Raw genomic sequence first — 10,613 nt, 5'->3', positions numbered from 1 at the left:
ATAGATGCTCAATAAATACTGGTTGAATAAATGAATAAATAAAGGAATGATTACTCTTTCTTTTTGCTTCTTGTCCCTTCCCTTTCTCCTTCAGCAACGACAACCTACTCCCCTCTTACACACACACACACACACACACACACACACACACACACATACAACCCCGTCTGCCCCTTTCTCTCTTCTTCGCCATCTGTACCCCAGGTCTGTCACTAAGATCCACAGGATAGTTTAGACTAAACTTACAATATTCAGTAATGATATTACCAAGCCCCCCCATTAAAAATTCATATTTATATATATATCATTTTATATGCATGAAAAAACTGTAGAAGGATACACAAGAAACTGATACCCTTGGGTCTCTCTAGGAAACTAGATGGCTGGGGCATAGACTTTTCATTCTCTATGCTTTCATACTATTTGAATTTTAAACTATGTGAATATAATTAACTATTAAACATGTTAAATTAAAATGGGGAAAAAAAAAAACCCTCACATATTCCTCCACTCTTATCCTCAACACCATCTTAATAAACATTTTTCTGGGTGAAGTTCACCCAAATGCCACCAGCCCTGGGTTAGGATGCTGAGACAGGGTGAGAGTGGTCCTTTTCTCTAGTTCCCATATTTTCTTAAATGAGATTGTTACTTTCATAATGAAATATTTGAAAAAGTTTCCATCAACAGAAGGATATGAATTAATGCAAATTTCCCTGCATACATAAAATATTGACTCTGTTTCAATTCATGAATCCCTTTACCTTTAATTTTGTTTCTTCCCATTTGGATTTCACATTGAACAGATTTCTGAATAAGTTGTCTAAGATGGTGCCAGAGTCTCTGGAGGTGCAGATGAAGGACACAGACAATGCCTTCAAGGAGGCTGCACCCAGTGAGGATGACCACAAGCCAGCAAGCCTCAAAGGACACACTTGAAAAAGATAGCTGTCACGAATAGGCCAGTGGATTATGTGTGATTTTCATGTTTTTCCTCTGAGACTTTCCGATTGTTCCAATTTTTCTGCCCTGAGATGTATAACTGAATTTACATTTTTCTCCCCTTACTATACTGTGGAGTAAATGTGTGTTATTCATCATTGACCTTTTCCAGGCTGTGATCTTCCTGAGGATGGAGTCCCTGTTTAATTCATCTTTGTCGTCTCAGACTCCAGCTTGACACCTTGCAACAGTGGCTGCTCCGTAAGTGGGTAATGAATGAATGAATGAATGACTACCTCTCAGCATCCAATGAGGAATCATGAGATATACCCAAGTAGCCAACCCAAAGAGACAACGTCACTTCCTCTTTCACCATCTGCTTACTTTAGACGTCATTGTGGGTGCCTTCTGTTCTGGGCAAGGGAAATGAGGCCAGAGTTACCCAAGCATGGATGTGTGATGTCACCTTAGAAACGGTGTGTGCAGCCTTCCAGTGGCCCAGCCTTTAACACATTTTGGTACCAAGCAGTTAATGCTGGTTGCATACTTGGAGGTCTTTGTAGCTTTCACTAACTGTCCTTTGATCTCCTTCTGGGCATTTACTTCAAGGAAATAACTGTAGGTAGATTAAACCAGAGCCATGCTCATTAATGCTGCTTAAAGTAGAGAAAAGTTGGAAACAACCTAAACATTGAACCATATGAGATTAAGTAAATAAATGATGGGATAGCTCTATAATTGAGTACTCTTACATTACAATTGCTATAGACTCATATAACTCATGGCCCAGAAAAATGGGGGTGTGCATGCTTTGAGCTGCATCTGCTTGGCTTTATTCCCTTATACCAAATGACTTAGCATCCTCCTTTTTTTGTAAATTACTTTCCATTTTGTCCTCAGTTTTCTCTTCTGTAATTAAAGACATTACTTAACCATTTTTTAAAAAGTTTGTTGATATAGAAAAGCTGTTCATTATAAGACATTAAATGACAACATATGTTATCAAAGAATATATGTGGTATCATGACATCACAATATGAGAAGTCATAGTGATATATGATATATATTAATATATATATATACGATACTATATGCCTAGAAAGGGATCTGGAAGGTTCTTCAACAGAGTCTCAATGGTTGCCTTTGAGGCAAGTAGGATTTGGGGCTGGTTTTTCCTTCTTTGGTTTGTCTCCCTTTCTGACGTCTTTGTCATAAGCATGTGCTGCTTTGCAATAATGAAAATAACAACAAAAGTTGCTTCTAGTTGAAGAAAGAAAAGAGAAACTACCCTGGATTAAGAAAGGCACTAAAAGGCAAGACTAAGAGTTAAGAGGGTAGAACCAGGGGGCACACGGAGATAAGGGCTGGCCTCTCTGAAACTACCTTCTCCCAGGAATAAAGTCCTGCTCCAGTGGCCTCCAAATTGCCAAAGATGTTGGTTCCACCAGACCACACTTTCTCTCACACCTCCAGCCAAAGGCCGTCTGCCACATATACGGTCCTCACCAGCAAAGGTAGGGTTGCCACTGAGTCAGTCTCACCTGGGACAGGGTGGAGAAGGGGAGAAAAGTACCAAGGAGCCAACAGGAGACACACTGCTCAGGCCAGGTAACATCTGTCAGAAGTGGACCCCTGTTCACAAATGAAACAAGTGTGACATGAACTTGGCAACTTCTGAGAAACGAGAATGTCCAGAGGTGCTTCTAGCCTAAAATGACCCAAAATGACCCAGTTTCAGGTAAGACAGTTCAATCCAGCATGTGGAGGGAGAAAAAAAAAATGAACATTTTCTCACAGAGAAGGTTAACCAGAACTACCACAGCTGAAGCAGGAACTGCATGCTTAAAGGTAGATATGAGATCTCCGAAGTCCACAAGGAAGGGCATCCAGATAGGATGGAACCCAGTGGGGGAGGTAAGGTCTCTTCTCACACATTGGTAAAACTGGTTGTCATTCAACAGACAATTTTCTCAGGGTGATTCTGAAAGCTTCTGGACTCGTGCTGCTTCGTCAGCTTCTCTGGCCTTTGTTTCAGCTTTTGTGGTTGTAAGGGGAGAGCCGCTGCGTGTCCTCCATTCGGTGGGTCCTGGACGGACAGCCGGGGAACTGCTATGGGTGGCCCTTGGTCATTGCTGGTATCTGCGAACAGGGAGAGTGCTTATCACGATGGGACTCTACCATTCTCCCGTTTCCATCATGTCAACGATGTACAGAAGCGGATGAGGAGGATGGAGAGGGCAGTGGGCAGGGTACAGCAGGAGCATGGGGAGGGCAAGTGGTTAACAAGGGTGTCGGGGCCGCCAGGATGGCAGGAGGAAGGAAGGACCCCAGGATGGAACGACATGGTCAGAGATGAAAGAATTCAGAAAGAGGGGCAGAAGGCGTGAGCAGAGGGGCAAGGCCAGCTTGGGCTGAAAGGCTCATACTCCTTGCCATGCCCTTGTCACCTCCTGCTTTGCCCATCTGCCTCCCATTCTCTGCCTTCTGGCCAGTAGAGGCCATCCCAGCCCCCCTCCCGATGCCTACCTAGTACTAACCCTCCTCTAAGCCCTACCAGGAAAATAAACTTACTTCTACCCTTCTTGGGCCTGCGTGTCTCCGGCTCCAGCATCCTTGGTGCTCCTGTGGGTGTGGGGCAATCCCTCCAGGCATAGGTTTCCTCGGCCTCTGGCACAGTATTGCAATCTGTGCTTTCAGAATCTCCTCTCTTCCCATTCTTCAGGAAGGTGTCAGGACGTTTTGTCCCTCGAATGGACAAGATCCAGCAGGAGTGGGCAACGCAGGGCCAAATCCGAGACACCAGACTGAGAGGGACAGGAAGGGGAAAGACGGGACAGTCCTGGGTGATTTGGACCATCTGGTCACCTCACTCTTGTTTTACGAGTGGACATTTAGACAAGGAGACCAAACTGGATCAGAGCTCTAGATTCAGTGTACAGCAGGGTCACCAGATTACTTTTTATTTGAGACCCAAGGCTTTTCATCACCACTGATCTTCACGACACAGGTGCAGGCAGATCTATCTACCAGACTCTTATAAACCCAGGACAGTTTCATGCTTTAAAAATGTGTGAACGCTAACATAATCAACAACCGGCTCCACTTGAATCAGCCTCCACCGAAGCACGTCCAGCAGCCCCTCTGCCAAGGCTTCCTCAAGGATGAGCACACCCCTTGCCAACACCCTCCTCTTAGCAGGTCCTCGCCTGGAGTAGTGGACAGGATATGATGCCAACCAGAAGATCTTGGGCCCAATCCCAGCAAAAGCCATGAGCTTCCCTTCTGCTTTACAGCCACAGGACTGTTCGCCAAGCCAAGCTGGATAAACATCTTACAAATGCAAGCATTTCCTGTGGCCACAAGAATGGCTGAAATATAAGAATCCGTCACTGGTAGCCCCAAATCTTAAAGCACGTACTCTACACCAGTGGCTCTCAAACTTTACTGTGCATCAGAATCACCTGGAAGCCTTGTTAAAATCAGATTTGGGGTTACACACCCAGGGTTTCTAATTCAGTAGATCTGGAGTTGAGGCTGAGAATTTGTATTTCTAACAAATTCCCAGGAGCCGCTGGTCCAGGGACTACATTTTGGGAACCACGGGTCTACACCAAGAGAGGTCAATAGTAGCACCTGGCTTATATTAAGGAATCACTACCATTACAAATGACTCACTTAGACTTGGTACTCTAACCTCACTCAAAGCGGAGGCACAAAAAAGGCTGCAACACAGAGAAAACTAACTACTGATAAATGCATTCATTTTAAGGCATTAAAAGGGAAAGAAGAAGAAGCGCCTCAGAGTTCATTTAATCTCCCTCCCTCACTTAATATAATATTTCTAAGTTTAGAGAGGTTAAGTGACTTGTTCAAAGAAACAATGAAACACAGATAATTGATAGCAGAACCCCAACTTGAAACCCCAGCAGCACAATTTCAAATCATAAATATGGAGTCTTAGAAAACCTGACTTTCGTCATTAGCAGGGTCACAAGGGTCAAGAGTCTCTATAATCGGTGAATTTGGGCTTTCTTCCTGTCCTCCCCACCGAAGCACTCATTCCGTGCCCTGGTCATTTCTTAGTAAGCCTGTGATGGAAGCAGTTCCTGGGTCTCCAAGTTCAACCGTGAGTCCACTGTCTAGCACCCAGCCTGGTTTTCTCACAGAAATCCCATTACACATGTGTCGGGTCCTGGGATAACTCCTCCCACTAGGCATGTTGTTGCTGAACCACAGTGATGACAGCACACGTAATCTAACCACCATGAAGAATATTATTTCCTTAAAATCTCATTCTGAGCTTCCACTTGGACCTTTGCCCTTCCTGGTCCCTCTTCCTGGCCTGGTTTTCTCATGTCGGGTTCCTTCTGTCACCCAAGTCTCAGTTTGTATGTTTCTTCCTCTGGAGTCACTCCTGAGTACCTAATCCAAGCAGCTCTCTCTCCCACCCTTTCTACCCCATCACCCTTCTCTATTTTCTTTATAGCCCCCGGCACGGTCTGAAACATTGTGTTCATCATTCACTAGCATGTGAGCTCCAAGAGGGTGAGGACTTGGCCAGTTTTGTTCACCACGGTAACCCCAGCACCTGCAACTGTGCCTGGCACAGAGCAGGTTCTTTATACATATCTGCTGAATAAATAAATAAATGCACAGAGGAACAAAAGACCCTAAGGCACCAGGAGAATCTTCTTCCCAAGTGGATCCCAAAGTTGGAATCTGAGACTTTCCTTTGAATTTCTCTCCCTTTCAATAGTAGGAGTAGGACTCCTCGTGCTTCAATAGGATGTGGAGGAAGAAAATGTCCCCTTAGGCCGGTGTCCTCAATGACAGGAGCAAGAAGACAGCAAGTTCCAGGGATTGGGGGTGGTGCGGAATCACTTCCCAGCTCTGGTGCCCCTTCACCTAGAAAGAATGCTAGTGAGTCAGGTCTATCCGGAGACAGGATTTGGGAGGCAAAAAGTGTATTGGAACGATGAGATGCTTTAGAATCCAAAGAGATTTGGATTCCAACCCTAGGCGAGTCATTTCAATCTCTCTGAGATTCATTAGTTTCTTCATCCATAAAATGGGAATGGTAAAAATACCCAAGACGTGGGGTACTTGTGAAGATCAAGGAAATTAGCATACGTGGAAACTCTCTGTAAACATTAGAAGACTATAACTTGTCATTAGCTGATCAATAAGAAGACCAATAGTCTCTGGAGGGATCCAAACCAGTGAAACTTCTCAGGGTGTGCATGTCCACCCACTTGTGCTCTGCCTCCCTCGTAGTTCTCCCCAGCACCCCCAGGCCCCAGGCTGCTGGGTGGAAACCCCCAGCCCAACAGAAGCAGCCTTGGGGTGCTGGCACCGGCCACTCAGAGCCCTGGTGCAGCTTCCAGAGGCATCACAGCCACAGGTGGTGCGGCCAGAAGGAAGCCCAGGAGAAGACCACTGTGGGAAGCCGCAGAGGAGCTTGGGGAAACCGTCAGTGGAACTGAAGCAGGGCAACTGGTAGAATATAGGCTGAGATCCCTCGACTTCTGGCCAACATTTCTGAATAACCTAGAGTCCCATAGATGGGGACTTCAGAGGAGCTAAGATTCCCTCTTATCACCAGGCCCTGACTTCTTGACATCCTTGTGGGGGGCGGGGATAGGAGGGCACCGGGTCTACACTCCTTGCCTTCCCCAAGCCTGCATTAACCCGTAGGATGCCTGAACCAATTTCCCATTAGCCAAATTTTAACACTCCAGGCAAAGAGGCTCTTGGCCACAAGGTGCCCTCACATTACAGGTGCCACCTCCTCTGACCCAGTCACTCCCAAACCGTTACCACTCCTCCTCCAGTGATAACCTTAATGACAAATCTGTGTGCAAAGAGTAACTCCTCATCCCTTCTACCAAGAATTCAACTCAGGGGGCAACTGGCTACTAACCACATACATCTGGGCACAGTCGTTATGCAGCAGCGAGCGCATCTTAGGGAAAACACGCACAGCAGCCAGCTCCTGCCCTCGAGCAGCGAACAGTCTGGTTGGGGGCACAGAATTCATCACCCCTACCAAACCTCTATGTTCACCGCCAAAAAAGGAACACACGGGGTGGGGAATAAAGCGAGGGGGTCATCTTCAGCGGCTGAGCTCTCTTCTGGCTCTGAAATGCTGTATTGATTGGGGCATCCGGATCATGGGTGAGTTCTTTGATCTCTGGCAATGTTATGATGTGATTGGTGCTGGTGCCTCCTGAATCAGGGAGGTCCAGGGAGGCATCACGCATCGAGGGGCTTAAAGAAGAAAGGATTTCAACATTTTGAAAGGGTGAGAAAGGGAGATCCAGACTGAGGGAAGTGACCAAGGCAAAGGCATGGCGAAGACTGCGCCCAGGACAAAGCCAGGACTGGGGTGTGGAGGGGATGAGAGCAGGTAGGGTTGGAGGCTCCTGTGAACTCTCCACAGTGAATCATGCATAAACTACAAGTCTCCTCCCGCCCCTCCCGCTCTGGGTTGACGATGCCGGCTGGGGAGACACCAGACTACTATAAGTGATGATGATATATGAGTGCCGAGGACCAGGGGAACGCACGTGCTGAGGATCTCCAGCTTGTGCCAGAGAGGGAGGGGGACCGTGGAGGCTTACTCAGCCTGTCCACTCACTGGGTCTGTGCCCAGGGCCACCTGCTACCCCCTGAGGGTGGAGACAGACCTGCCTTGTCCTCTCCCTCTCCCTCTGCACTCTCCCCTCCCTGGGTTCTGGGCTGGGGTGGGGAGAAAGAGCAGGATCCTGTTACTCCAGACAAATTTTGGCAGATGGATCGGAACCTGTTCACAAGCCGCCCAGCTGTCTGGGGCAGGCGCTGGGGGAGGGGTGTCCACTGGCCAGAAGGGTGTGAAGGGCCCTGGGGTCTCTGGTTTGGGGTTGGGCAGAGTTGGGCAGGGTTGGCCGAGGAGCATCCCACTGAAGAGAGAACGGCCTCAACCCTACCTGCGCTGAGGTTCGCCCCGCCCCCGTCCCACTGGACTTCTCTGCTCCTTCGTCCTCTGAGCTGCTATAAAGACCAATCCCTGTGTTGGGGGTGCCCTTCGCAGCTACATCTTGGCATATTCTTACTGCATTTTCAAATTCTGGGTCCAAACTCACTTTCTCCATTAAGTCCCTGACTCTTTTCGTCAATAACAATCTTTCCTTCCCCCGTTCTTCCAAAGGATACTGTTCTCATGACACTTCTCATGTACTAAAATTACCTGTGGCTCTGCCTCCCTCCCCCACTGGACCATAAAACCCCTCAGATTAGAATCTGCATCAGGGGTCACAGATTCAAATGCACAGGGCCAGGCAGGTCCCATAAATGCGTGTAGCAGCTGATTTATGGGACCTGTATGGTATCTGTCTTGGTGCTGGCCAGAAAATTGGGAGTCTCGGGATCCGTGATGAATCGGAGGGACTTGCCTCACCTAAAGGGGGCAGCTGCCCTTGTAGAAAATACTAACACGTGGGAGTGTGGGCCTGTATTACCAGAACTTCAGATTCTGGGGGAGAAGTAAGTATCAGCATACTCATGTGAAATCGCCACATCTTTACTGTCAGCAGCAAGTCAAATTTAAGACACCATGTTGTGAGCCAAATAACATGCATCTGCAGGCCAGACTGACTCAAGTGCCACCCATTTGCAGCCTCTAGATTTATTTGTACGTTGCCAGTGCCTGGCACATCCTAGACGCTCAATAAATGCTTGTCGATTGAAAAGCAAATGAACGAACGAATGAATGAATAGAAAAGAAGGAACAGATGGCTGGGAGAGGGGAAACAGGATGGATGCCCAAGTGTCAAGATGCCAAGTGACAGGTCGGGCAGCTCAAGGTGACCCCACTGCCAAGCTGTCAGTGTGAACATTGTGGTGGTCTTACTGGCTGGCTGAGGGGGGATGAGAGACTGGGGGCCTGTGGACTCAGAGTCAGCATCCAGCTCTCAGAAGGCTCACCACTAAGAAGCTCTTGCTGCAGCCAAAACACAGACGCCACACACAAGCTGGTGTGCACACTCTCACGTGCACAAGGCATGCAAAAGCGGAGGCTCAGTGTGCCACCGATTCCACACTCCCAGCAAGGTCCACCTTCTGCCGTATGATACAGACGTGTTGAGGGAAGAAAGAAGAGACAATTTTACAATTTGGGGGGTGCAAGGGGAAAAGAAAGGAGTCATCCAGCCAGAATTCTGTCTCTAGCCAGACATTCCCTCCCTGCTGCCTTATGGACTGCGCTGAAGCTTTGAGGGGCCATGAGTGAGCCTGGCGTGGATCCTCGGCCTCCAGGAACTCTATCAGGAGGGAGTGGTGTGCAAGCCGCCCGGGTGGAATGCCTGGGGTTGCAAAAGAAAAGTTATTTCAGGTTTAACTGAGTTATAATTTATTTTTTCTAACTGATCATTACTGCTGCCGGCTCTATAAATAACCACCTAGGGAGTCTGCTTTTCTGCTCCCAAATCCTCAAAAAGCATTGCCAGGTTCTCTGTGGTTTCTGGCCTGCCAAACACACAGCACATTTCTTTTCTGTGCAGCCCTTCAGGGAATCCTTCTGCAGCGCATGCCAAGGAATCTGCTGAGTTTTGCCCAACTCAGTCCTCCCCTTCCTGATCCAATTCCTCTCCTCCAAACAGGCCGCTCAGTCCCCCTCCCCCACTCCACAAGAGGCCTCACTTCCTGGACACAGGTGGTTCCCAGGCCAAGGTCCCAGCTTCTCTCTGTTTACTCTGCTTCAAGCCAACGGCAATCCTCCATGCTCAGAAGACAAGAGTTGTTGGTCGTACAGAAATCCAGCTGCTGCAGCATCTAAGCTTGAGCCCAGGGATGAAAAGAAGGTTAGCCTGATGGCATCACCAGCAAAATATCAAGGGTCAATACAGCCCCAAGAAGGATGGCTGTGGTTTACATGAAATCAATTTAAATTATTTAAGGAAGAACATATTCAAGCATGACTCAGTTTAATCAAGTACAAAAAGGAAAAAGCATGTTCTTGACGATGTTCTGAAGGACATATCAGTCCTTTCTAAGTGTGCGGCGTTTTCTCTTTAAACAGAGGAACTGGGAAGGAACTGATATTCAGATAGACGCACCATGTACCAAGCACTGTGCTGGGTCCTAGATGCTCATTGTTCTGTTTCATCTTCACAACATGGTGTCTCTCAGGCAGGCATCCATGTGCGCATTTTGCAGATGAGTGATCCAAGAAAAGGGACATGCTCGAAGTCATGCAGAAGGAAAGTTTCAAGTCCGTCAGACTCCAAAGCCCACGTTCTTCCACTGCAATGCCCTACTGCCTCTCTAGCTAGGAGACCAGAGTTTGAAGACATGTTTTCTATTTTTCAGATTAATTTCGCAGCTCAGAAAGTAAGGACAACTTGGATATTTAACCACAGTCATTAACAGCCATATTTAAACTCTTTGGAAACTACTCTCTCTAGCTAGTCAATTGTGAACTCTCAGGTGGTCTCTCACCATCTATTAGGAAAATGACCATAAGGGCCATGGCCATTTATGTTGCTTTAATTGTCTAAAAATAAGAGCTTGTGGGCTTCCCTGGTGGCGCAGCGGTTGCGCGTCTGCCTGCCGATGCAGGGGAACCGGGTTCGCGCCCCGGTCTGGGAGGATCCCACATGCCGCGGAGCGGCTGGGCCTGTGAGCCATGGCCGCTG

General features: G+C 47.7%; 1 long non-coding RNA gene across 1 annotated transcript in view; it reads right to left on the bottom strand.

Annotated features, from left to right (window-relative positions):
- Nucleotides 1-764: 764 nt before the first annotated feature.
- The window catches only part of LOC114485073 (uncharacterized), a 75,116-nt gene continuing 65,267 nt past the window's right edge, over nucleotides 765-10,613 (bottom strand). Inside the window, exons 2-3 of the long non-coding RNA XR_003678537.2 lie at nucleotides 3,514-3,746; nucleotides 765-3,081 (exon numbers count right to left, since the gene is read on the bottom strand). This is a non-coding gene — a long non-coding RNA (uncharacterized lncRNA). The remainder of the gene's footprint in view (nucleotides 3,082-3,513; nucleotides 3,747-10,613) is intronic.

Source organism: Physeter macrocephalus, chromosome 3 (genome assembly GCF_002837175.3).
Source record: "Physeter macrocephalus isolate SW-GA chromosome 3, ASM283717v5, whole genome shotgun sequence".
NCBI lineage: Eukaryota > Metazoa > Chordata > Mammalia > Artiodactyla > Physeteridae > Physeter > Physeter macrocephalus.
Note: the sequence above shows the minus strand (reverse complement) of the source record. Positions and strands in the feature narration are given on the sequence as shown.